The sequence below is a fragment of the Alexandromys fortis genome, unplaced genomic scaffold (assembly GCF_014885135.2).
Source record: "Alexandromys fortis isolate MF-2015 unplaced genomic scaffold, M_Fortis_MF-2015_v1.1 scaffold_62, whole genome shotgun sequence".
In the NCBI taxonomy this organism is placed as follows: domain Eukaryota; kingdom Metazoa; phylum Chordata; class Mammalia; order Rodentia; family Cricetidae; genus Alexandromys; species Alexandromys fortis.
In genome coordinates, this window is record NW_026067942.1 from 7,446,307 (window position 1) to 7,473,451 (window position 27,145).

General features: G+C 49.0%; 1 protein-coding gene across 2 annotated transcripts in view; it reads left to right on the forward strand.

Moving 5' to 3' along the window:
- Positions 1–27,145, forward strand: part of Kcnh1 (potassium voltage-gated channel subfamily H member 1) — a 278,882-nt gene that overhangs the window by 221,404 nt on the left and 30,333 nt on the right. The window lies entirely within an intron of this gene.

Sequence of the window (27,145 nt, forward strand, 5' to 3'; positions counted from 1 at the left end):
CTGTGTCTGTCTGTGGGCTGGGTAGTTCCTAGAGGCATCCGGGCCTTCCAGTATTGTGAATAGATGGGTAAAAGTGGCTTCTCATCAATAGAAAGGCCTCATGGAGCCACCTGAGTAATGTCCACTGTCCATTCCATCCCCAGTGACTGGGACCTGCAGAGTAGGGGTAAAACCACTACTTGGCGGGCAGGTAATGATGCTTTATGGGAAAGATATCAAAGTGTGTTAGCTGAGTTAGGCAAAGAAAGCCATGGAATTTGATTGTCTGGAGGAAGTTTCATCTCCAGCCGTCTTCTGAGAAATGGGTAGCTTCAAGAGAGGAAAATGTCTTCCCTAAAGTCAACTGAGTTTCGCCTTCTCTCTCCCTCCCTCCGTCCCTCCCTACCTGCCTCCCTCCCTCCCTCCCTTCTCTGTGTGTGTATTCTCCTTGACTTCTATAGTTTTTCATGATAAACTTTTCTTCTTAAGATAAGATCTTGCCATTCAGCCCTCAAATTGTCAATACCCCTGCCTCAGCCTCCCAAGATCATACCCGCCTTTGTGACTGACTTTCTTGTACATCATCCGTCACCATTGGTAAACTCTAGCATGGTCACTCCTGACCAAGAGGGATCATCAGTCAGAAGATGTTTCCCATAGTGACGTCATATCCACCCCACTGACCAGCCCCTCACAGTCCTGGACCCTGGCTCTAGTTACAGGTCTGGTTTATGCTGAACTTTCTCATGACCAACATTGATCTTTTCCCTCTGCCATATCTCAGATTGGTCTTCGAGCTCTGTTGTTTTTGCCTCAGCTTTCCAGTATGAATTCATGTTTTATTTCCTTTCTTGTGATCATGGCAGAACTTCAAGACCAACCTGGAGTTCTTGGGACACTGGGCGCGGGGGGGGGGGGTTGTCAGGGCCTTGTGGAATTCTTGGGTAATCTCATAGAGCCTTGAGGGCACAAAGCTCCTCACTAGGGCCTCTCCCAGTGCAGCATTTAATGTCAAGGGGAAAGATGGGCCTCTGGGCCTCTCCTTCCCCACCATGAATACGAGGTGGTGGAGAGAAGCCTGCCCACCCATCCTCCAGGGTAGGCTGAGAACTGCTAGAGAAGTGTCCCTAACTTGTCTGCTGGCTAACTTGGGATGCTTGATGGAGATACTTTTAGCCAAGTGGATTCTCCTAAAATCTATTTTTTGGTTTATTCCTCCTTTCTGTGAAAGCCAGTTGATTATAATCAGCTTTCAGTGTTGCTGTGTGATATGGGTAGAAAAATATGAGATTTGAGTTATTTGGAGGAGTAATAATTTTAGAATAATTATAGATCAAATAAATCTGTCTTAAAAATAACAGCCAAAACCAGTGCTGTCTCGGTGGTCAGATTATTTTTATACATATAGAATGATTGACAGCTCTGGAGAAGAGGAGGAACCAAAGCTGTGGACAGTCTAGAAGCATCCTTGTAAGTGTCAGGTCCCCAGAGAAGAGAAGATGGTGCTTTTTTTGTGTAGCCTTAGGGTGTTTAGGGTCTCTTAATTCCCCGCTGAGGAGCATCATGGGAGGAACTCAAGCGTCTCATGAAAACTCAAGCTGCTTGGCCTGTGAACTTCCCTCCCAACCCAAGACCCTCTAAGTCTGGTATTGAGCCAAAGGAATTTCAGTGACAGCTTTATGTAAAGAGCCATTCTTTTCTTGGAAAAGGAGACTCGTCATTTTGGCGCGACCATTGTCATCTCCCATTGTGTCCTTCTGCGAATTAATTCATGGTTGCATAGGGCACCGACGATGAGAACATAGCATGCATGAATTATTCTCCTTGTTTTATTTTTTTTTCATGATGAAGTAAAGTTATTCTTGTGGCTGTTTCTAGCTTGGCAAAAGCCAAGTGAATTATTTGCTAAGAGTTCTGGGGACACTGTGCCATCTCAGCATCTGTCTGGGGAGTTGTCTCATCTCAAAGCCTTCCTCCAGCACACAGCAAAAACTCTGAGCCAGAATGTGCCTCAGTGGCCAGCCCATCTCTCTATCTTGTCCCCACCATCTTCATACATTTTACAGAAATAGGACATTTTACAGAAATGCCAGAGTGTTGGCTGGAAATGAAAGAATTAGAACCCACCAGAAACATCTTGAAGCATCCTGGCTTCCTCTGGCCTCCATATTCCAAGATTCAGACCTTTACTCCTAAGCCCAGCTGGATAAGCATTCCCCAGGTGTCAGCACTGTTTAAGAGTCTAGCCCAGGAAGGGACTGGTCATGTTGTCCTGTCCTACAAAGCCGTTGTAAGGTAAATACAGAGCCAGGCTCAGAGACAGCATGGGACCTTCTGTCTTTCTTGCTGTGAGTCTCAAAACAAATGGCATTGGTTTGGATCCTGCCTCTCCTGTTTAATTCTTCTCCAGTTCTGCACAAGTAAGAAGGCCTCCTCATCTGGAGAAAATGGAGTGGGGGCTCCTGCTGGGTGGGCACAGGAGGGGCTCGGTGAAGTTCATCTTTACTCTGTTTCCTCTTCGGTAATATCCCATGCACTATAACCTTGTGCCTTTTCACAGAGGGGACCTTCTGCCCATGCTCGGAATTTCTGCTCTGCAGAACTCACTGTAGCAGCCAAGCTATGTGGAGCCTGCAGGTCTATCAGCAGGGAGCCAGGAGAGTCTGGTTTCCTTTGAGGGGAGCAGCCTAGGGGGAGTCATGAAGGGAAGAGAGTGGAACCATCATGCCAAAGCCTGGCTAGCGTGCTTGCTGGCTCTGCAAGCATCCTCCCGCAGGCACGAGTAAGACAGCATCAACCCCAGGAGGGTGCCCCAGTGGTGAATTATGTCAGCTCTGAAATCCACAGAGCAGCCTGTGGCATTACCAGGTTGTTGCCTTTTCTCAAGGGAGTCAACCAGGAGGCTGTGCAGAAGAGAATCCCTTTTCCAAGATCACCCAGATATTGACTGACAGAATCTGAACCTGGCCGTACACTTGTGACTAATGGTGGGGTGCTCCTTGGTGGTCCAGCCCAGGGGAGTGGTACCCAGCCTTTCCCACTGTGATATTCTTTAGCTTTCTTTGGGTTTGTTGGCTCAGGGGATAGTCTGGCTGTCTCCTAAGCATCTCCAATGACTTTTGCTTACACCAATGGATTCAGAAGCAGTGAAGCGTACCAGACCCCAGACTAGCAGTGGGGCACCAGAAATGCACATGGAGAGTTCTGGTCTAGCTCACATGCTGGGGAGCAGCCTGACTGACCTTGTTTAGAAAGGAGCTGCTTTGGGGCTAAGCTTCTATTTGAATGCAGAGTTGTTGCTGACTAGCTGGGCACTCTTGGACAACTAAGCCCTTGCTCCTTCATTTATAAAAATAAGCTAATATCTAGTGTGTAGTAGCTCACATCTGTAATTCTAGCACTTGGGAAGGAGGCTAAGACAGGAGGATTGCTGCTGGTTCAAGGCTAGCCTGGGTGTAGCTGGGTGGGCTACAGTGGGAGACCTCGTCTCAGACAAAACAACAGCAACTAGCAGAAGCCAGCACAATGGTCCTCTGGTTAATGCTATTGCTAATTTTGTGCATTTTAAACAAAGTGTAACACAGCAGAGCAAAGCTGGGCATGGTGGCATATGCTGAGAATTACAGGAGGATTGCAAATTCAAGGGCAAACTGGAATAGAGACTGAGTTTGAAGCCAGCCTGGGCAATTTAGTGAGACCCCGTCTCAAAACCCAACACAGTCAAAGTAACCCATCCCTGTGGGAAGCCCCTGTCCATATTAGTCCCTTTTACTGCCCTGCTGTCCACCCCTACCTCCACTTCCAGGCCTGAAGAGTTGAAGTCATGCTTGGTCCCCTTGTGTTAGGAGCAGATCTGTTTCTTTGGTTAATGATTTCCGTAGGCTTCACTTTCCAGTGAGTGGGGAAGAGGTGTCACCTCTTGGGGCTCAGGGATCGATCATTATGAAAGTAGATCAAATGTACCACAACTCAAGGATGCCAGCATATAAGCAATTAGATAATTACCAGCAGCCAGTGCCAGGGATAATTGGCATGCAGGTAGTTGGATGGGCGCTTCTCATCCTCAGAGTGTAGGGCTTTCTTTTCAAAGCCAGTATTGTTGTGTATGTGAATATTTTTGCATTGTTTGCTTATGGTAATTTATTCCAGGAGGGATTTTTTAAAATCATAATTAGGGCTCAACCTGGTATATCTTGGAGGGAGCTGATAACCCCAGTCACCAGTACTTTCAAAATAGGGGCTTTCTAAAGCAGAGGTTGCCATGGTGAACGATCTTGAATGCCATGTGTACACTTCTCCCACTTTAACCAAAGGACATTTTCTTCCGCAGAAGAAGAGCTCAGAACCTGAGAGGTTTGTAGAGAGCCCTACTCATAGGTGGTGTTGGGGAGTCCTCTGTCTTCTTCCTTCTTCTTGAGGAATGTTGGTAAACTAAGAAGAAAGACTATAAAGCCAGGTGCTTAGAAGTAGCACGCATTTTCCTGTTGAGCGCTGGTGTGTCCTAGCCTGAGTTTTTAAGTGATCTCTGCATAGCCAATACTTTCCTTGTCATCCTGCCATAGCAAAGGCTTCTGTGAAATTAAAATCATCTATTTGACTGTCAAGCCAGAGGGATAATAAAATCATGGTGCCGGAATTAGAGGTGGCGAAAGGGGATGGGGGATGTGACTGACACCACTATAATCTTTGTGAAACAACAGAGTATGAATCAAAAGCCGCCTCCCGCCTCCTCGGCAGGATCGGGAGTTGGTGCTGGGGACCTGTGCAGTCTTTCACGGGTCTTGCTCTTGCTTGGACCCCAGCAAACATGAGGAGAGTCCCCTAGAGACCCGGGAAAGACTGAGGGGCCACTCTTCATCATGTCAGTGTCCAATGCAGTGGTCGGGTTGGATCTGCTCCTTCTCAGAAAACAGTGGCGTTCTGGGCTGAGTATGAATTTAGGAAATGTCACCTCACGGCTAAGCTCTGCCGCTTGCTAGCTGGAGATAGGGGCCCATCTGTGGATTCATACTGCCTCCCACAGTGGGTACCACAGGATGGGATGAGGAGGAGCTAGGCACATCCCTCACACAGCGTAAGGTGATAGCCCTATCACATTCCTTCCATTGTAGGAATGGAAGCCATTGGTGCTCAGAACAATCAGATGGGGACAGTATAGGGTGCTTGTTAAAAATGCCGTCCTTCTTAAGCCAGTCTCAAACAAACTTTTTTTCTCTCTAAAGCAGTTACTAGATTTTTTTATAAGCACATAAAATCACACATATATGCATGACATGAGAGTGGAAGGAGAACTGTCCAGGGTACTAATAATAGAGGGGACATGGAAGAGGGCATGAGATCATATGTTCAATATGCAATGTATGCGTACATGAAAATATCCTTAACTAGCATAATATTGTACAATAGAATATACAGTGAAGATTTTGAAGAAAATAAATCTTTGATTATATCATTAAAATGTGTGAATGCCATAGTCAGAGTACATGAATTCAAGGCCTGACTCAACCTTGGGAGAGTTACCTGAACTGTCTTGTTCCCAGTTTATTCTTTTACACAGGGATACCCCTCAGGAGGATGCTTTGGCAGCCATCAGTGGGCGCTGCTCTTACCAGAGTCACTGCTGGAGTCAGGGAGCCCCTAAGATGGAGGACTGACACAGGCTATGGCCACAAGATTGCTGTTTAGGAAAGCCATTGTCCCATCAGCTGCTAAAGAGTCAGAGGAATAGGGGATCGGGGAACTAAATTCCAATCCCCAGGAATCTCTGGGGCAGATCATCCTGAAGCCTGGGTTAGCACCTTAGAACCAGAACTGTCACCAGGGTGGTTCCTGGAAGGGTGGTGCTGCCAACTGCATCATGGGTAGAGTTTCTCCCAACCCAGACCGCATGGCGGAGGGGCATCTGGGGTGTGGTGGTTGATGCTGTGTTTGCCATGGACTGGAAAAGATCTGACCTAGTACTGGGAAACCCCAGGCCATGCACTCTGTGGGGAGCAGCATGTCTTTATCATGTTTGCTCAGGCATGCAACGGGTCCCAGATTGGGAACTTTATCACCAAGAGAGACATTTGCATTCATGGATGAAGAAGCTCTGTAGAGGATGGATGGGGGGCTGAGTCTGAGAGGGGAGTCTTGCTGCTGATGAAGCAGAAAGATGCTCCAGGCTGGGAACCCCCCCTCCTATTACTACTATTGTACTACTGCTACTACACACAAACACACACGCACACACACATGTGCATGCACCCTCTCTCACACACACATTCTCTCTCTCTCACACAACACACACTTGTGCATGCACGCACACCCTCTCTCTTACATACACACACTTTCTCTCTCTCACACACACGTGCATGAACACACACTCGTGCATGCACACACATCCTCTCTCTTACATACATACACACACTTTCTCTCTCTCTCACACACACACACACACACACTCTTCCATGCTCTCTCTCTCTGACACACAAGCATACACACACACAGAGTCCTTGGTAACATCCTACACTCAGGCCCCTCCCTCCTACTACAGGTGCCCTGGGTGCTTTTATTTCTGAGGCACAGACAGACAGTCAGTGCTCCACAGAGCTGTCTGCCCTCAGCTGGACTGTAGGTGTTAACTTTAGGAGGCTGTTCATGTTTTCTAACCGGTCAGTTTCGAAGCGTTGCTTGTGAGTTCCTTTTTCTATTCTGTTAGTCCAGGCACATTCCGTGTTTCTGACACATCTCCTGTTTGTACATAAATGCCCATCCACACTTAGATTTCTGTCTTTGAGTTTGAACTGCTCCTCCACATTTTCTGGGTACTCACTGATTTTATTCTAGCATCTCCTAGAAAGTGGAGCATCAGGATGTGAACCCAGGCCACCCTGTAACTTTTGTGATAACATCTGCCTTTCAAGAGATCAGATGAATCTCTTCATCCATGCAGCTCATCTTCTCCCAAAGGATGCTGAACACCTGCATCAGGAGTTGCGTGCCCAGTGTCTCCTGTGTGTCTGTGTACACCGTATCTCCAACACTGCGTCATGTACTGCTCTGGTTTGGATCTTCTCACTGTAAACTTGGTTGGCTGTGTCGCTGATGTTGCCAACAGCCCTGTACTTTGTGCAGACCTCTAGAGTGAAATTTCCAACCCTCCCTGGGACACTCGCTCCACATAGCTTCTCTTCAATCTCAGTCTAGGGAAGCCTGTTGTGTTCTGATCCAGTGAGCACCACTCACCTCCTTGTGACTCTCATTATACTTCTAACTAACCACTTACTGAATGTCTCCCTTGCTGTCTACAAGTTCCACACGGGCCGGGCCGTGTCTGCTTGACCCATTTCTCTGTCCTGCCCAGCTGACTTACAACATTAAGTACTGAATGAGTAAACACTCAAATTGCCAACAAGAAAACAGACATCCACTGATCAATGCCATGTCTCCCTCTTGTTGCTACAGTTATTTAAAGCCTTGCCTGCCAGATGGCATCTGCAGAGAAACCATCCTTCTTTCTCCCTCCGGAGTTCTGCTCCTATCGCCCTATAATATCCCCACTCTTTCCTTCCCAGGAGGCCCTGGGTATCGGGGATCTCAGCCAGCAACAAATAATAATCTCCTCTGCCAAGTGTGCACTAAAGTCTTTCTTCATATGTAGTATTATCCCACTAAGGTGCTGAGGATACAGAGGCCCCACAGGTTAAATAACATGCCCTGAACTGAGAAGCTGGAGTTCAAATCTGAACTGATCTGGCAATGACCAAGACTGTGTTCTTTGATTTGTGGTGGTCATCTTACAGGTGGTGACTGTGGGTCTCTGGTCAGCAGTTCTGGCCTTCATTGCTGTGAGGAAGCTGCAGCACCCATGCCTGTTACCTGCCGAGAGGCTCTGCATAAGAGCAGGTCCCTGGACAGCACTTAAGTGCATCTGGGCACATGGAGCAGACTTGCCAGTGTTTGCTCAATGGCATTGGTGTTAGACAGTTTGTTACCTGCTCGGGGATGGGATCTGGGGCTGAGGCTGCAATTCACATTGGAGAGCTATGGAGTATAATGTGGCTGGATGATTCTAACCAGCTTCTCCTTGGCTTGTGGCTCAGCTCTGCTGATGTGGAGATGGGGCGGGGGGCAGAAACCTTCTGTGGCAGGAATACTCAGGGCTGCAGTTTGCTTCTGTCCATCATGAGAGGCCAGAGGATTGACAGCTTGCAGCCAGATACTAGCCTAAGTGGACATGCACAGCTTGGAAGAGCCCTGAAGACTCAAGTCGAGGCCAGAGAGCCTCGCCAGGACTGTGACCAAGGCTATAAACAAGGAGCATGATGACAGTGAACCAGAGGAGGAGTTAGGAAAAGCTCTAGGTGGGCATTGGTGAGAGGCGTCAGTTTTACCACCAGAGAAAAACCCTGCAACCTTCCAGGTATGCCTGAGCTTCAGGGAGGCTAACAAGGTAGCTACTTGAGTGACTGTGGTTGATGATCATGTATTTGTCCAGATGTGCTGAGTGAGAGCAATAAGTTTGATTTGCTAAGTGCTAAGAACTCAACAAGAAAGTTGGCAGAAGGAAACCTCTGGTCAGTTTCCCAAATCCCAGATGCATTTCTAGGTCTTTCCCTGTCTGCTTTTTCCTAAGGAGAAGTTGCCTGAAGATTCCATGGGAGCTGCTCAGGCTCTTAGGGCAGGACATCCTTCAGGGCTAGCTATTGCCCTTGTAGAACGAGTGTCAGTATGGATGGGGAAATGATTCTGCCGGGGGCTGAGTGAGTCCATCGCCCATCCTCTCTAATTCCCACAGCACACGGCAATATTATAGCAACCCAGCAGCTCCCAAACCTTTGCTTCCCAGGCCTTTTCATCTGCATAACTCTTCCTGGGCTGTGCATAGTAATGAGAGCCAGCCTATCCTCCATGACAGGTTTAATGCACCTTGCTTCAGGCAGCGTGCTGAGGATTGTGCCTTAGTCCTTGGAAAGCTAGTTGCAGACAGCTTCTGTGCACAATTGTACTTCCAAGCAGACTTCTTGCAATTGCCCAAACCAGATAGGATGATAACTTCTGGTTTATGGAGTACAGAGTTTTGAAAGAGGTCACCTGGTCATGTTATTATAGGATCTAAAATCCTGCACTTCACAGCCCACACCCGATACCTCCTATTGGTGATGTGTGGTATTGCACTCTAGGAGCCCTCTGGGACCATCTGGGTGAAGTGATGGGTTTGCCTCACCGTGAGCAGGCAGAGAGGCTTCTGCAGGCTTGGGACAAACCCTGTGGCAGATGGTGGAGGTGGGAGGACAATGTGTCAAGAGAGAACGTGGGAAACAGGATGTTGGAACTCTCGACAGAGAGAAGTGTTATGGCCCACAGCTCGCAGGCACCATGCAGTGCCCTGGCAGCCCTTTCCTTCCTTGAGGTCCTAATTCCAGCAGTTGGAGGAACTTACCTGAACTTGAGCTCATAAAAGAAGCTGTGTAACAATGGTGAGCAGCTCAGCCAGTGCTGGGGGCCACTCCTCGGTTTGATTCAGTTGGCAGTGGGGAGTACTCGGAACAGTTCCTTCAGAAATGGTGGAGCCTGGGGGAAAACCTGTCCTGGGGAGCAGGGGAGGCTTGAGAGATAAAAGCAGAGATGCCTATGCCTGGGAGGTTTGGGGATGTGAGTGGGTTTGCACATATTGTTTTTGGAGGAGCGGAAGCTGTGCCTGTTTGGCACAGCCTAGCTCCTTGCCCAGGGAGTCAGACGCCTTTGCAAACCCCAGAGTGTGAGCTGGGTAAGAAGAAGGACTTGTATGCCAAATCCAGGTTTTCCCAATCCTCCCCCTCCTGGCTATATGAGCACAGCAGTGGAGCAGTTTGGTTTGGCTGCTGAACCACAGGCGGAGGCCGCTGGAGCACGGCCAGCATCTTCATCCCGGGCTTTGTGTTAAGCACTTCCTAATTCCTCACTGACATTTTGCTCAGGTTGGAACCTGAACAGGAATGTGTTCAGCTCCAAGCCTGTTGACGAGTGCTGGAGGCAGGGCCCAATTATCTGCAGCCATGGGCAGCAGAGCTCCCTGGAGTCCACCAGCAATCATTTCCACCACCCCAGAGACCCTGCCGGCGGAGCTGTCTTCTGTCCCATGCATCTGGTCTTCTTTTTTGCCCTCCCTGTCACTGCAGAAGACTATTCTTGGTGCACAGGAGTCATAGTATGGTAGGGTCTAGGAAGCATCCCTGCTGCCATCACACGGGCTCTGGCCACTGCTGCATCCCTCTGCAGAGCTGGCCCCTGTCTGCACCTGCATGTGTATATACCCCATATATCCATACCTTGAAGATTGCTTGCTACCCAGGTGCCCTGACCTCTCTGTGGGCAGTAATGGCGGCTCTGGTGCTGTTGTGCTGGCACTGGTGGTGGGTGTATCTGAGTGTATGTGTCCCTAAAATGGCTTATCCCAGAAGCTGCACTAGGGAGAAAGAGAGTCGAGAACAAATCCAGCACCTGCTCTCTGCAAGTTCCCCAAGTGTCTCCTACCCCTGCTAATCATTCGTGTTGTGAAATCAGCTCTGCTTGACCAGGGAAGCTTTGTTTCTTCTTTAGGGGAGAGGTGAGGATTGGCAAAGCACCATGCAGTGATTAGCAATTTGTGGACGCGTGATTCATGGAAACTAAATGTTCCCGTCAAGACTATTGGCTTTTGTGGGAAAAAAAATCCTTCATATTTAAAATGGACTGAGCAAGAGTGGGTGTTGAGAAGAATAGAAAATGAGTATGAGGCCCTTGAGGGCCAGAGTCTCTTAAGCTATGGATCCTTCAAGGGATTTAAAAATAACTCATGTCTACAACCTCCCAGCATTGACCGTGGGACACTTAAAATCCTGAGGCCTTGACTGAGGTGACAATACATGCCTCACTGCTGATAGGGTGGGAGCTACGTGCGCCTCATTGCTGATAGGGTGGGAGCCAAGTGTTGAAATAAGAGCGGCGGGGCTGCGTCCCCAACACCCCGGCCGCTTGGCTAGCTTATGCCCGAAATAACAACACACAAACTATATTCATTTAAAGAACTGCTTGGCCCATGAACTCTAGCCCTTACAGGCTAATTCTCACACCTGGACTAGCCCATTTCTAATCATGTGTGTAAGCACCCCAAGGTGCGCTTACCGGGAAGATTCTAGCCTAAGTCCATCGTGGGTTGGAGTTGCCTGGGAGAGCTGAGCATGGCGTCTCTGCTCCAGCAGAGCTGTCGGGTCTGTCCAGGAGCAGAGCAGAGTCTGACCTCACTTCCTCTTCCGCCCAGAATTCTATTCTGTTTACTCCTCCCATCTATGCTTTAACCTATGAGGGCCAGCCAAGCAGTTTCTTTATTGCTCAGCCAATGAAATCAACAGATTGATATGACACTCCCACATCAGCCAAGCCTACATAACTGCTGATAGGGTGGAAGCCACGTGTGCTTCGCTGCTGATAGGGTGGAAGCCATGCGCACATCTGAACACATGACTCAGACAGTGTTCATGGCAGGACATTGCTTCCCTTTCACTGTGGCCAAGGGCAGCCCATGGGGCAGCCTGGTTCTGGGCTGGCAGTGGCATCTGGACCTTGAGTCACAGTTACTCCCCTAGTTTCCAGTTGCTTTGCGTGTGCACCCTGCATTCCCTAGGATTCCCCAGCTTCACAGGGAGCAGTCAAGGGAAGGAAGAGTCTAGGAAGTGATGCTCTTGGTCCTAACATCCAGTCCCACAGGAATCCCCTAAGGTACCAGTGTTTGTGACAGCCCGCTGGCTTCAAACAGCAAGGATTTTTTTTTTTTAATCTCACAGCTCTGGAGTCCATACGTTGGGAATCTAAATCTGTGAGGCTGTTCTTCTTCCGGGTCTATAGGGGAAGCCCCTACCAGCCTTTGGTGGCTACTGCCTGTGGCTGACTTGTGGAAGTCTGGCCATGGTCTCTGTCAATATTCAGATGCCCTTCATCCCCTTGTCAATGTGGACAATCTCCCTCTCCTTTTCCTATAAGGACATCAGTCTTTGGAAGCAGGCTTCCTCTGAACCCAAGAAGGGTCCATCCTGAGATCTCTGGAGGGGTTACATTTGCAAGGACCCCTTACCTGCATAGGTCACAGATTTAGGCCTTGGAAATATATTTAGGAACACATAATGTAATCCATAACCCCACCCCGTTTTACCTCTGCCTTCTTTTATTCTGTTCCTCTCCTTTCTCTTCCCATATTCCTCCCCTTTCTTCTCCCATATTCCTCCCCTTTCTTCTGCCCCTCCCTCTCCTTTCTCTTCCCATATTCCTCCCCTTTCTTCTGCCCCTCCCAGTCCTCTCTAAGGGCCTCAAGCCCAGAACAAAAGTTTCCTTCTTTCAAACAGTATTCTTGTGTAAGCTGCATCTTTGTCTTGGTAGGTTTTGGAATGGGGTCTAAGCATTTGGGTCAATAACTAGTTTCTTTAACTCTCAGAGTAAAAGATAATTTTTCTCAGGCTTCTCATGAGTGGTGTTTCCTTGCTACCCAGAGGAACCATATGCTTGAAAGAGGGATTCACAGAGTACCAAGGACTTGGGCATCTCAGGTGCTGGCCTGAGCTGGGCAGTAGCCATAGTAGTAGCCACAGCTTCCTGCTAATAGGGGTGGCGAGTGTGCTAAGACAAGGGGATTGTAACCATGCCTTCATTTCCCAACCTATGTCTGGCTTTCCAGCTCTGTGTCCTTTTCTTGTTCTGAACTTTTTGATAATTCCTGACAGTTTCTGAATAAGGTCCAGACCGAGATGGCTTGTAAACTTCTATTTCCAACTGCAATTGAAAGTGGCTTTGAATCCCACCTACTGGGCTGTGGCAGGCACTTACTTCTGCATATGACCCACCCCCACCCCCTGCCATGGCCCAGTCCAGCCTTCCGGCACCAACTCTACTTATCTTTCTTGCTCATACCCTTCCCTAGAGATGCCTCTTCCAGAAAGATCTGCCCAGGAGATTCCCCCTGGCCCATGTTTGCTCTTGCTCTTCCTCCGGGAGGAGGAAGTCTCCACTGTGGCGTTAAGAAGGGTCACTTCCACTAAGCACCTATTGTCCTGAAATATGGGCTGGCATGGGGGTCTGCTCGAGTCTGCCCCTAGAACAAGTTCTGGACTGAAACTTGTTACTTAGGAAACGGTAAAGTCAAATGAGCTCTTGGGTCCTCACCAGCCCTCCATGATAGTAATCTTCCTATCCCATCTGCTCCAGGGAGCAGAAAATCTGAGCGCCGTAGAAGAGTGGCCCCTGAGGGAGGTCTCTGAGCCTTGACAACTTGGCATCCTCTCCACACCTGTCCCTGCTTGACTTGCAATTCCTCTCTTTGTCCTCTGATTCCCCTATAATCCCAGCCCAGCCAAAATAAGATTCCACCTACAGCTCAACAGATTTTAAAATACAGCTGAAAGACCATGATCCGCTCCTGTGACTTGGCTTACAAAACTAAAGATTTGGGAGGAAGGTTAAATCCCTAAGCCTGGTCTGGGCTCTGTTTCCAGCAGAACCCAAACTAGGTCTCATTTTACTATCAGCACCTCCCATGCCCCAAACAATCTTGTCAAGGCTTGCATTGCTGGGATTTAAATGGAGCTGGGTCTCAGCTACAGCCTGGCCTTTCTGACCTAGGACCAGCAACACCCAGGGAACTCCCTACATGAGGTCGCACTCAGGACCTCAGTGGCAGGGTAGGAAAAGGCCTCGCAGCCCACAGGCCCTGTAGACCTCCTTCTGTGCCTCCTAAGGGACCCAAGCCAGTCACCCGTGGCCTGGGAAAGTCCTCTCCTCTGCCTGCACCTGCAGGTCCTCCACACATAGGGGACCCTCAGAGGGCCAATCCACACAGCAGCAGCACCACACCCCTGAGCGCTTGCAAAAATTCAGACTCTTGTTGCCTCCCCTGAGCAGCTGAGCTGGGATCTGCTATGCTTGCACACGAGGTGGACAGGCAGTGGTCAGTCAATGCTTGCACATGAGATGGACAGACAGTGGTCAGTCAATGCTTGCGCATGAGATTGACAGACAGTGGTCAGTCAATGCTTGTGCATGAGATGGACAGACAGTGGTTAGTCAATGCTTCCGCATGAGATGGACAGACAGTGGTCAGTCAGTGCTTCCGCATGAGATGGACAGACAGTGGTCAGTCAATGCTTGCTCAGAAGATGGACAGACAATGGTCAGTCAGTGCTTGCGCGCGAGATGGACAGACAGTGGTCAGTCAATGCTTGCACACGAGATGGACAGGCAGTGGTCGGTGAACAGCAATAACTGGGATGGAAGCAGCTCCCCATGTCTGTGTTGATGAGGGGCGTCAAGGCCCTGAATAAGGACACACAGGGCTGCCCACCAAGCTGTAGTCACACGGGTGATGGCTGGGCTGATGGAAGGGATCTGGGATATAGCACTGGGGTGTGGATACAGAAATTGATGACCACATATTGCTGCCTTATAGGAAAGGAACACTACTGAGGAAATAAAACATAAAAGAGTCTTATCCAAAGTGTGTTTATAAACACAAGGCCCATACACATTTTAGAGCTCTGAGGAGGAACTGAATCTTTGTCTTGTCTGGGTTCTTATGAAGGGCCGGCGTGGACTCTAGTGGCATTTGTGGAGACAAGAGACCACAAGGTTCCAAGGGCTGAGTCTCCATGGCGAGGCCAGACCTGGCTACCATATTTGATGGACAAAGGGAGAATTAAACTGGGACAAAGAAAGGAGCAAAGACTGGGATGTGGAGTCAGACAGTGCTGGGTGGGAGCCATGAGCAGGGGACATTGAAAGTCTGGGCAGCAGGAACAGTTAGGGCAGGCCAGTTGTGACCAGGGTGAAGAGTTCTGGTCTGGGGCTCTGAATGAAGCCAGGAAGTGGTTCAAGTGAGCTAATGCAGGAAGTTTGGGGGATCACAGGCTAAGACACCCAGCCAAAGAGGATCGACAGGTGGCCAAAAGGCGAGTCCAGGCCCTGGCAGTGAGTGAATCCTTGTCAGGAAGAATAGAGTCTCTTTGGGGGAAGGAGTAGCAGGTTGCCTTGGCTGATCCCCTCCATGGAGCAGCATGCTCAGGCAAGGTTCTTGTTAGGATTGTGTAACTCACATTCTACCACAACACTCTCTCTTGGTTGGTTCTTTTATTGCTGTTCCCAAGTAGTAAGTTTCCCTTCATCGTGCAGCCCTGTGTCAGGTGCAGACCTGCAACTGCTCTGTGGAGTGGGGGTTTCTTTCTCGGTCTCTGAAGCCATTTGGCTATGAGATGTACAGTTGTTTTCTGATGGCTGATGCCAGGCATGAAGAGGTGCTTGTGGCTTAATGGAGCTTAGAATGCCCCCTCCATCCCACCCATTCCCGTCTGGGATTCCCTGGGCAGTGGGGACTCCTGTTGGCTCCCTATTGGCTACCTGTACCTCCTACATGATTGAAGCCACCTCAAGACCTGGCCTCACCTCAAAGCTTCGCCCCCTAAAGAGCAAAAGCAACCACAAGACAAGCGGGAGGCCAATGCACAAGGCTTCAGGGCCTGACACAGCCCTCGCACCAAGTGCGCACACTCAGTGTGAAGCTGACTGCTCCTTGCTCAAGAAGTGTTTTGGCAGCAAGTGACATGCATGTAGTTTCCTTTTGATGATGCCCCTGGGCACAGTTGGGCAACTGTGTGGTTCCTTTACCAGGATGGTTACATCTTGTTTTACAAGTATAAACCAGTTGGTGGGACAGTGCAATCGGAATTGGGAAAACCCTGCACTGTAGCGTGTCACAGCACACTCTCATGTACACGTGTCAATCGTGGATGAAGGACAGTAGAAGGGCCCTTTGCAAAAGGTGAAGTAGATTTCCAGTGAGTGCTGTGCTCATTTCCACGTGAAGACAGGGATGGGTAGTGTGTGTTCCTCGTGACTTCATCTTGTCTCCTAGTCGTCACGGTTTATGAAGCTGCTCCTTAGATCCCCGGTAAACACAGGGGCACATGACAGCCCTGTTCTTCGCTAAGTACTGACCCACGGGGTGAAGATTTAAAACACGTTGACCTTAAGTGCCTTTTTTCCTTGCCTTTCTTATCTCCTACTTATAAACTAGAATGAAAGGGAAGCTCTGAGGTCTAGACCATATGCCCCGTGCTGAATCTCCACTTCCTGATCCAGCTGCTGCAGGGGCAGCCAGAGCACATGTAACCCAGCAGCAGGTAGTCCCATCTCTCTCTAGCTCTTCTGAATACCTGGGGAGGAGACTGCATAGAACCCCATAGCATAAACACATTTGATAAAAAGAGCTGGGCAGTTCTCGGGTCAATAAAGGCAACCCTCTATTTAAAACTCAGCCCCCACCTTGTCCCTTGCTTCTCCAGAGCTCACTTTGGTTCTCAGGGAAGCCTTTCACATTTCCTTAGTGTCCCTGTGGTCCATCGGCTCTCCTGATTCAGAAGACCCCAGAGCCACGCAGAGCCCACATGCATCCTTTCTCTGTCTGCTTCTGCAGGAAATCTTATTGCTGTGCCTTCTGCCTGGGACCTAAAAGGGTCATATGGTCCATAGTTTACAGTATGAAACTGTAGCCCCCTGGCACCCCAGTGAGGGGCCCGAGTATGAAAACTGGCATTGGTGTCTTCAAGGGCACACAGATGGTTCAAAAGAGGGCTGCATTTGAAGGCACTTGTCGCCGTGGGACCATTCTGCCATTGTATGACCCTGAGCAGACCACACCTCCAGAGCCCAGGTTTCCTCATTCAAAAGGAGAGAGGCCACATCCCTTCTTCTCTTTTATAGCTGTCAGGAGGGTGAAATAAGAACAACCAGGGGGAGTGCACATTGTTAAATTCGCCTTTGTGGAAAGTACATTCTGAGCCTTGCCACAAAGCCCAGTGTGGCAAGGTGAGTGTGTGTGTGTGTGTGCGTGCGTGTGTGTGTGTGTGTGTGCACAGCCCCAACAGGTGCAGTTTGAATGGAGCCAGGAGGTATGAAGGAGGGGCCCCTGGAGCTGAGAACCATGACAGCCCCCAAGGCCACAATCCCGGCACTGTTGTCCATCAGCAATTGCACCGATTAGACCCCAGGGTGTGGTACTGTGCAGAACTGGCACACCTGCCTTCTTTCTCTGTGCCTCTTCTGGCTCTCCTTCCCCCTTCATTTGCCGTCACTCTGCCCGTGCTGGACTGCCTCCCAGAAAAGGGTTTTAGGTCACATGTGCACCGTGGGTTTCCTGCTGCGCTGTGCCTCTGTTCCCAGAGCCTGCTTGAAAATCCTTCTAGAATGGAAGCATCTGGGCGCTGACTCAGGCAGCCCCAGCTCTGCTAGGAGGGAAGCAGGGTGGGCATGGGCAGAAATGCCCCAGAGGTGTTCAGGCACTTACCCGGGTGTGTTTCTAGAGCAGAACGAAGGTGGAGAGACCACCATACACACTGCTAACTCATACTACCTACTTGGCATCTCATTGTCCCAGACTGATAGTCTTTCGGGTCTAGTGACCACCATTTCTTAGTTCTTCGTGCATGGTCAAAGATCTTTTTAGCTACTTTTAGGAACAAGAGGCCATCTGGAAATGTAGTTTAAGATGCTAAAATACTGGAATTTCCAGGCTCAAAAAAAAATCAAGCAGACTATTTAAATCCTGGCTATTCTAGAAAAGCCAGAAGATTGGAAGTTACCCTAAACCATTTACTCAGCCCTTCCCCAGCTCTCCTGTTCCTGACCCAAATTAGTTCCCCATCAGTTTTTTATCCATTGCACTCCTTTCTTCATGCATGGTGCTTAAACATTTTACTATTCTTCATGTACATTATTTAATAGTTTCTTCTCAGAACAATTTGTCACCTGCTCTGACTCCATAAATTAGTACACTGCTGGCAGGGTCTGCTCTCTGCTTCTCAGCTACCAGGCTTGGTTCTTCATGTGTGGTCCTTGGTTTAAAAAGAAACACATTCTGGCCCCCATCCTAGGCTTGTTGAGCTAGCATCTTGGGGTTAGGATGAGATACCGTAGCTGTGTTTTGCTGGAGCTGTGGTGGCTCTGGTGCCTGCTAAGCCTTGAGAACCATGGCCTTTACTTTGGGACAGATTCTACAATGACCTCTGGGTTATGGAGTGACCTTGCCCAGGCTGAGAGTCAAACAGAAGAGAGTCGTGGGTCCTCAAGACCTCTCATTGTTTCACAGAGAACTGTAGCTGCCTACATTCTAGATCTGAACGCTTCTGGAGAACATCCACCTCTATCCGCTGCCCATCCACTCCCCCTAGAAGGCAAATGGGAGAACAAGCTGCTAGGAGTGTAGAAAGGCTGTTGGGTAGGACCGATCTGGGACAGCCTGCTGCATGGCCCCTGAGATGTGAACCATCCATACCACTGAGCTCCTGGAAAGTAAAGCTGGGTGCAGCCCCTCCTGTGGCAAGAAGTGGGGGTCCACAGACTCAGCCAACTAGGTACCTAGATAGTAAAAATCCAACTCTTAGGGTCTGAGGGTGGTGGGATATGGGGTTGACTCTGAACATGAGCCTAGCCTTTGGGAGACAAATGAGTAAGACCACTCTTAGCCCCAAGGCTGCTTCTGCTATAAAGTGTCTTGTGGCTGCTCAACTATTTAACCAGTAGGTATACAGGACAGATTCTATGCTAGGAGAAATCATATGAACTAAGTCAACCCATAAACAGGACTGGCTGATCTCACTCTGCTTTCAGTCTGAGATCATTTGGGCCCCTAGGTCTGACATCTTAGCAGGGAGCTTGGAGCAGAGAAAGCTGCTTATGTTGTGGTGACTGGCCTGGAGGACATTCACTCAGTGACCTTCCTCCACTAGGACCCACCTTCCAACGACTCCAGCACCGCTGAGCAGTGCTGTCAGCTGGGCACTCTGAGGGACAGATCCCACCCGCAACAGTAAAGCAGAGGCTGCATTTGCCCCAGTCCTGTCCTAGATGGGACAACCACATTCCACAGTCTCACGCCAGCAGCCTGGCTTCCTGGAGGGCTCTGGCTATCACCAACCACCTCAAGGTGCCAGGCCTATGCAGGCCAGCAGGGTTGCAGAATTCTTGGCTAACCAGGTTGTGTGTTTCTGGGAGTGCTTCTCTCTCCCTGAACGGAAGAGCTAAACAAGACCTGTCCCATAAGTCTCAGAGAGGCCACCTAGTCTCCTGGGAAAGCTTCTCTGGCTCTGGTCCTGAGTCTGCCCCAGAGCCTGTCCCAGGCCATGCTACCCATCTTGAGTGTTTGTTTAATAACTCTGAGCAGCTGGGAGGACACCGAGGACCTCTCTCTTCCTCCCCCCTCTACTCCCTGGACCCCCTGCTTTGGCCCAAAGATGGCTGTTCTCCTGTCTTTTGTGAAGTGGACTGTTAACTTTGTCACAGGAGACCTTTACAAAGGACCTGCTCTGTGCCTCCTCCTCTCTCCCCAGTGCTTTTCATCTTCACCTTTTCTTTTGTTCCCTTCCTGCTGGAATGCATTTTCAGGAACTATAAATGCTGTAGCTGACAATACTCCAAAGCCTTTTTTTGTAGTTAGTGTTCTGCACACCTGAAGCATTTTTGTGCACACATAGAAACCCACACATGTGCATGCACATACATTTGCACACCCACTCAAATGCATACATGTGCATAAACACATACATCATGAACTGAGCTTTTCCCATCTTGTTTTATGACTTGTACCTCACTACCTCCCTTTTGCTTTGTGTCAGGCTCTCCGTCATCCCCTTCCTGACAACTTTTCCTTGAGTTCTTGTCCAAAAGCAAATGGGCTGGGAGGCCCAGGCCTTGTGAACATAATAAGGACATTTTTCATTTATGAGTATTGCTATGAATGTTTCTGGGACAGCTGGCTCAGACCCAAACCACATGTTGTCATTCAAGTTTCATCCCCATCTAACCTGAATCTCCTTGTGTCCAGCCCCATGCTGGGAGAAACGGAGAGGTACCTTGTCTGTGTGCCTCTTCCTGCAGCCCAGAGGAAACTGTAACCTATGAACATTGCAGTCCTATGTGGTATCAGATGTGATCCCACGTGTCCCTCCTGGGGACTCACAGAGGAAGAGATGGGGAATCAATACCCAGGAGCAGAGGTAGACCCTGCACAGAGACACAGACACCATGGTCAGGAGCTCTCAGCAAGGGCCTGGACCACAGCATGTGGAGCTGTGGGGACCCTTCCAGGGTAAGCCACTACTCTGTGGTCAAGGTAACCTTGAGCAAACAGTCCCCTTGGCTGAGGCTGAGACTGATTCTACCAAAACTCCCAGAAACACAGTAGAATTCTTTACAGTCATATTCCCGGAAATAAAAGAATTCCTTCAGAATCTGTGGTGGCTAGGTCTGGTCCTTGTCCTTTTGTCCTCGCTTTTGTTTTCTTGGCCTTTGCATGACCTAGTGTTTCTGGGAAGGCCTCTGCTTGTGCGGCCACCACTTGTCCTCAGCTCCAGCAGGTGACGCCCTGACTCAGCCCTGGCGGCTCCCCCACTGTCTCCCTCCCAGGACTCCTGAGAACACTATCTTTAATCAATTTGTTTCGGGAAAACTCAGCAAGATTTTCCTGCCAGGAACCCCATCCACTGTGCGGCCTTTCATCTAACTGTTCTCGGCATTCCCCATGTGGTTCTGTGGAGTCCTTCAGCATCCACCCCAAGCTCCCATTACGTGAGCAATGCAGAGCCTCATAGCAGGGCTGGGAGGAGCCTGGGCACCTGTGGAATGGAGGTCTGTCCACTGTTGGCACCAACAGCAGTGGTAGACCCTGCACAGAGATATGCATTCTGTGGTTCAGAGCTTTCCGCAAGGGACTCCCATCCATACCTCTATCTCTACCCCCCTTAAAACTGCGCCTCTGCAGTGCTGCTCAATTGCAGCTGGAAATCAGAATTTCCAGGATAAAAGGGCACTGTGGCAGATACCTACCATCCCAGCAACTTGGAAGGCCAAGGTAGGATGTCTTGAGATGAGTTCAATGGCAGCCCAGGAAACAGCAAAACCCATCTCCAAAAAACTCCTGGGTTGGGAGGTGACTTGGAAACAGTTTCAGTTTGTCTTCTGATTGCCTATCTGTCAAAAGTGTTGTACAGCCCCTCCCTCACACCTTTGTCCTACATGGTACAGGGAAGGACTGAGGGCTAGAACTGCCAAAGACAAACTCTTAGCTTTGGTCCTCCTGCCTTCCTCTTGTCTTTGGGGATGTTTTGGGGCCATGTGCATGGAATCTACTGTTTACCAGAGTGTTTCAGTTTCTTAAAAGGAGTTCCTTCGTCTCTCTTGGTACGCTCCATGTGAACATAAACTGAAATGAGCAAGAGGTTTACAAGGTGGCCTTACTTTCTTGCCTTCATTGCCCAGCGTCTGTGGTCATGGGATTCAGAAGCCAACACTTTCCCCTTCCCCAGCCGTTTGAATATCCCCAGCTACTGCCCCTCAGAGACGGGGATAGAATAGATGCATTTGTTCCGCACAAGCAGAAACTGGTCCTTTAAAATCCGTGAGACGTTTAGACTAGTTAGATGCCCTGATTAGTGTCAGCTGTTAACTTGACATAGCCTAGAGTTATCCTAGGGAGTCTTGTGGAATTGCCTAGGTTTACCCATGGCCATGTCTGTGAGAGATCATCTTGATGACAATGTAGGAGGGCCAAGCCCACTGTGGGTGGTGACATCCCTAGGCTCGGGGTCCTAGGCTATGTAAAACAGCTGGCTGACAGCAAACCAAAGAGTGGTTTAGTAAGCAGAGCTCTTCCGTGCCTCCTGCCCTGACTTTCTCTCAGTGATGGATTGTGACCTGGAAGGTGTAAACCAAAGGAACCCTTTCTTCCTCAACTTTGCTTTTGGTTAAAACATTTTATCACAGCAAAATGAAACTAGAACAGAGGTCCAAGCAGGCACCTTGGTCTCTCTGGTCAGAATACCTGGAGGGAGCAATGTTTTCCGTGTTGGTTTGGAGACAGACTTCCTTCTCATTTCTACCCCTGGCACTCATTTTGCCTTGTTATCTGCAATTCTCTCTCATGCAATTGTTGCAAAGATGTCCACACTCCTTCCTTTTAGCTCGCCGTTAACTTTGAATTCCTTTTCGATTTCCCAAGCTTGGGTGTTCCTGCCAAAGGCTTTTTTAATAAAGGAAAATATTTTTTAATCATCAATTTTAAACTGACAGCTTTTCTGAAGCAGGGATAAAGGGAAAGAGAAGGCAATGATTGTAACCAGCAAATGAAACCCCAGGAGGTAAATAATAGAGGGCGTGGGAAGGGCATCAGCTGCCGCCACAGATAACGTTCCAAAGTCCTCCAAGAGGGCTCAGATTCTACAGAGCATAGGACTTAGAGTCTAGGCATGGAAGAGGAAAATTAACCCATAGCATCAAGCTAGCTACTCAGACAGGCAGACCCAGCACTGAACATAGAAGCCTCATATCAAGGCAAGTGTTCCATGGGGTCTAAATATAGTCACAGAAGTTAAAAGTCCATTTATTTAATTAAGGTAGTGGGATTGAAAAGAACTTTTCAGTGAGTGGGTTCTGAGACTGTAAAGAAAGCTGGGTAGTGTTTCTTTTTAAAGATGTTTTTTCCTGGTATGGTAGGAATATTGGCCAACATGGGCCTGCAAGGTCAGACTGTCAGCAGTCTGTCTGCTGTCTGTTATTCTTGCTTTATGAGCATGTATTGTAGCATCCGTGGTCCTGTCCTCCAGTCCCTGGGTAGGCATGACTTTTCCAGGAAGCTCTCAAGTCAGAGGCTGTCCCTCCGACAACCCTAAATTTCTGGAGTTCCTGTGGATTAAGCATCCACTTATTGACTTGTTTGTTTAATTTCTTGCTAGTATCTAGAGATGCCCTTTTAAGACAGAATCTAAGATGGAACAGCATGGCCTCTTCCCCACCTCCATTCCCCTGGAATCATGGGTCTGACTCCCTGGAGTGGTATGCCCATCTCTAAGACAGGATCAGCCTCCTCAGGACATGGAGGTTGCTGTCCAGGGTGCTGACCCATTCTGCGTCCTTCTGTGGCAGTCGCTCCCAAACTTGCAGTGTTTTTTTAGCCTGAAATTCTTGTTGGCTCAAGCCTTCTGACCCATTTCAGAATAAGATTACAAGTGTTTTTACTTAGAACTGGGCACTCGCGCCAGGCAGCTAATGAGATTTACCAGCGCATCCCTGTCTCTGACCCCACTTGTCTCTGCCCTGTGATAACAAACCCGGTCATGTCAGCAACAGTACAGGGCCAGCCCAGCAGAGAAGGCCTGTGGTACAGTTGGAGCCTGACAAGTTGGCAGCATCTCTTTGGACACTGCACAGCCATCTATGGCCTCTTAAAGGCAAGAAAGAAAGCCGTGTGATCTGGAGCCGAGTTTGGCTGTTACTGGAGGCAGATGCCTTATACAGTGGCCGAGTCTAGAAGTAACATGGGAGGAAGAACAGTGTAGACGATACCTCTTACCCTGAGATGGGGTGCCTCTGTAGTGCGGACTGGCGTAGTGTCTCTTGGAATGATCCATTGTCAGCTCTGTCGAGAGCGGAGTAGGGCAAGACTGGACCCATGAGGTCAGTTAGGAGCAAGCGGTAGCAACGAATCCTAGGCCAGCAGCTCAGGCCATATACAGAAAAGTGCAAAAGGCAGTCTGTGGGTGTCTGAGCTGGGACTGTTGGAATCATGGAACTGTTTATGAGTTGGTCGAGACTTTGAGACAATCAGGTTTGTAGATGTGCGATGGACAATGTGGAGGACACATGTAGATTAAGAGCTGAGATTCAGAAACAAAAATGGAGATCCAGCTGGCTTTAATTTTTGGGAGCCACCAGTATGTTGAAGATATTTCAAGTAATGAGGCCTGGTGTGGTCATCTGATGAAAAACTGTGGATAAGGAAAAGGTCAAAGTCTGGATTGTGAGGGGCAAGAATAGATGTTTGTCTACTCAGTCAATTAGACAGCATTAATATTAAATGCCAAAAACTAGACAGTACACAAATAATAGATAGTCCTTTGTTTACACAAAGGGCAGCAATACACACTCAGGCTTAAAAGCCCACTCTGAAAACTATGTGTTAAATGACTCTGGAATCAGCTTTCCTCTCCCCTTGCTCCTCACTGGGATACGACGGTGGAATACTAGTGCAGGCATTAGGACACGAGGCTTGGAGGAAAAGAGGCTGAGCCATTGGAAGGGGCCTGGCCTCTGTTACCCCAAAGGTTTGGGGGGTGAGTTATGTTAGTATAAAATCATATGCTTTATGGATTGGAATGCAGATTGGACTAGGATAGAATGGGGGGCTAGAAGGAAGAGGTGCTCTGTGACTCCCCCTCTTGCTGCCTGTCTCCTCTGGGACATTGTGGGAGAGGACTCCAGAAGTGAGATCAAACATCATGTCACCCCCAAAGAAGAGAGCTGCTGCTGAGGCCCTAAGGTGGGTGCTGTTTGGGAGCAGTTGGGGCTGCAAGAGAAAACGCATCCCATTCATAGGTTCTGTGGGAAATCCTTTTGTGTAACCAATCCCCACACTCCCCCAATTCATCTGCCCTATGAGTTAATTGGATTTAACCTGTTAGATTCGGGTGCAGTGCAGTGAAGATAAGCATGGGAACTTGGGCTTTGAAGTCTGTAATTTGGTTTGCAAATCTCCTGACTTTGCCTGCTAGAACCTTGGACTGAGCCCTTGGTCTACCCAGGGGCGCTGAGTGTGGCTTCTAACATGTAAGGAAGGGATCAGTGAAGTGCTGCAGGCATTGGTGTGTTGGAGACTATAGGCAGAAGAATCTGTGACGGGACCTTTCCATGGGAAAATGCCTAAGGCGTGCCCTCCTCTCTACCCAGCCTGTCTTCACAGCCCTCTCAGGCCAACTTCCTCAGAAGCCAGCATGGGACCCATGCCCCCATCTCCAGCATGCCCTGCTAAATGCCCACAGCTGCTGTGGCTCACCCTTCCTTATAAGTGAGCTAAGCATATTCAGCCATGTCGGTGATTTCCATTCAAATCGAGATCGAAGATGTGAAAATGGGACTTTGGGCACGGTGACAGATGGATATGGAAGGCTGAGGGTAGAGGAGCTTCCTCGAGACTCCAAAAGTCATGTGTCCAGTGAACAGACAAGGCAGGCATAGCCCGTGAAAGCTCCCCGCTATGCTATAGCCTAACGCCTGTGAGCTGAGAGCTTCAACTACCTCAGATGTAATTTCACTGAATTGTACTCAGAGTATTTCTGTCCACTTTGCATAGTTCTCTGAATATGCTATTCCCTCACCGTGTCTGTGTGTCTGTGTACTTACGCACACGTCTGTGTGTGTATGTGTGGTGTACATGTTCCTACAGGTGTGTGCATGCATCTCTGCACACATGGAGGCCAGAGGTTAAATGTGTGTGTCTTCCTCAACCATTTTCATTCTATCCTTTGAGCTTATGTCTCTCACTGAACCTGATTCAGCTGGACTGGATGGCCAGTGAACTCTGGAAATCTTTCTGTGTCTGCCCCACCCGCCCTGGTTACAGATATGGGCCATGACTTTTGTTATAACAACACAAATGACTAAGACTATACCAGAGTCTCTAGAAAGAAGATGGGAGCCAAAGCCTCTCCCCTCTCAAACCATGAACACACAGGTGGCTTGTTTGTGATGGAGTGCGTACACACACACACACACAGCAGGAGTGTCTGTTACAGGAAGTCTCCCAGGGCAGAGACTGGTGCCCACTCCAGAAGTTGTGAAGAGCCCCAGAGTTCATACACAAACTGCACCTCTTTCTTATCTGAGCCCCTGCCTTCCAGACAACAATGGCTCCCAGCCTTCTCATGGTCTCCTGAAAGGCCTGCTGGCTGCTCTCTGGGCTGCCTGGTTCTGCTGGTGGATTTGGTTTAGGAGGCAGTTCCTGCAAGGGATATCCATCTTCAGTCACAAATCTATCAGGGAGCTGGGTTGATGCTCCTACAAGTGTGTGCATGCATCTGTGCACACATGGTAGGCAGTGTTGGTCGTAGGGCAGAGGTAGCCCGGGCCCCTTCTGATCTCTTGGTAAACTCTTTGATGACTGTTGGAAGTGCTTGGAGATTGCTGTGCCGCATCAGACAGTGGCCTTGGGTCACAGGAACAGCCTCATACCAGTGGACATCAGGCTGGAAACTGAAAGTGGCCAAGGTGAAAGGCATGCCCCTGGCCTCAGCAAGGAATGGCGATGAACACTCTGCCAGGCTGGGAAGAAGGGTTCACTTGTATCCATCTCTTTTCTCCCTTGCTTGAGTAGTAGTTTGTGGTTGTAATTGTACCTCAGCTTTGTAGTTTTGCCTAAGAATACTCTCTGAGCCTCCCTAAGACAGAAGTGCATTTGAACAGACACACTATACATGTGTGCTTAAAAAGGCAATTTAATCTACATTTATACAACCCAGGTTTTGCAAAGAGCTTGTGGCATTTCTGGAAGTATCCCCTTTTGTGAATTTTTTTCTTGCTACATTCTCTTATTCCTTGCATTTCTAGAACTCATCTTTCTTCCTAAAACTCACCAGAAACTCTGCTATGGTAGAGGGAGAGGGGCAGAGGGCAGTCCTCCATGAGGAACTGGGCATGGTGGCTGAAGGCACAGTTTGTGTGTCTTGTGGTGGGGACACCTCTCTTCTCAACATTTCCTGCCTGGTCACGGGGTGGTAGAGAGGCCTGCCTCAAGCGACGAACCCAAGGCTTTTCCACCAAGAATAATGACATTTCATAGACTCTGAAGAGCTGTGTGCATGGTATTACTTTAACTGCAAATAATCTCTCATAGGAAGTCAAGGGTAGGAGGCAATGGGAAAGCCAGACATATCTCAGCTCATTTTTGTTCTTAGAATGCTTTCAGTGAGCTAGAGAGATAAGGTTTCAGAAAATAACAGGGTGGAGACAACTCAGAACTTTGTCCCATTCTCTTATCACTTGGCGGCTTCCCTGACTTAGATCCAATTGCCTTTATCTCATTGTTATGGAGAAATGAGAGAGTGTATCTCTGTGTGTGTGCATGTGTTTGAGTGTTCATGTGTGTGCAGGTGCACATGTACTGTGAGCATTCACATATGCAGAGAGTAGAAGAAAACCCTGAGGTCTTTCCTTAGGTGCTGCCCACCTTGTTTTTCAGGATGGGATCTATCATTGGTCTGGAATTTGAAGTTCATCTGGGCTGGCTGGCTAGTGAGTCTCAGAGACCTGCCTGTCCCCACCACCTCAGTACAGGGATTGCAAGGTCATGGCGTCATACTCAGCC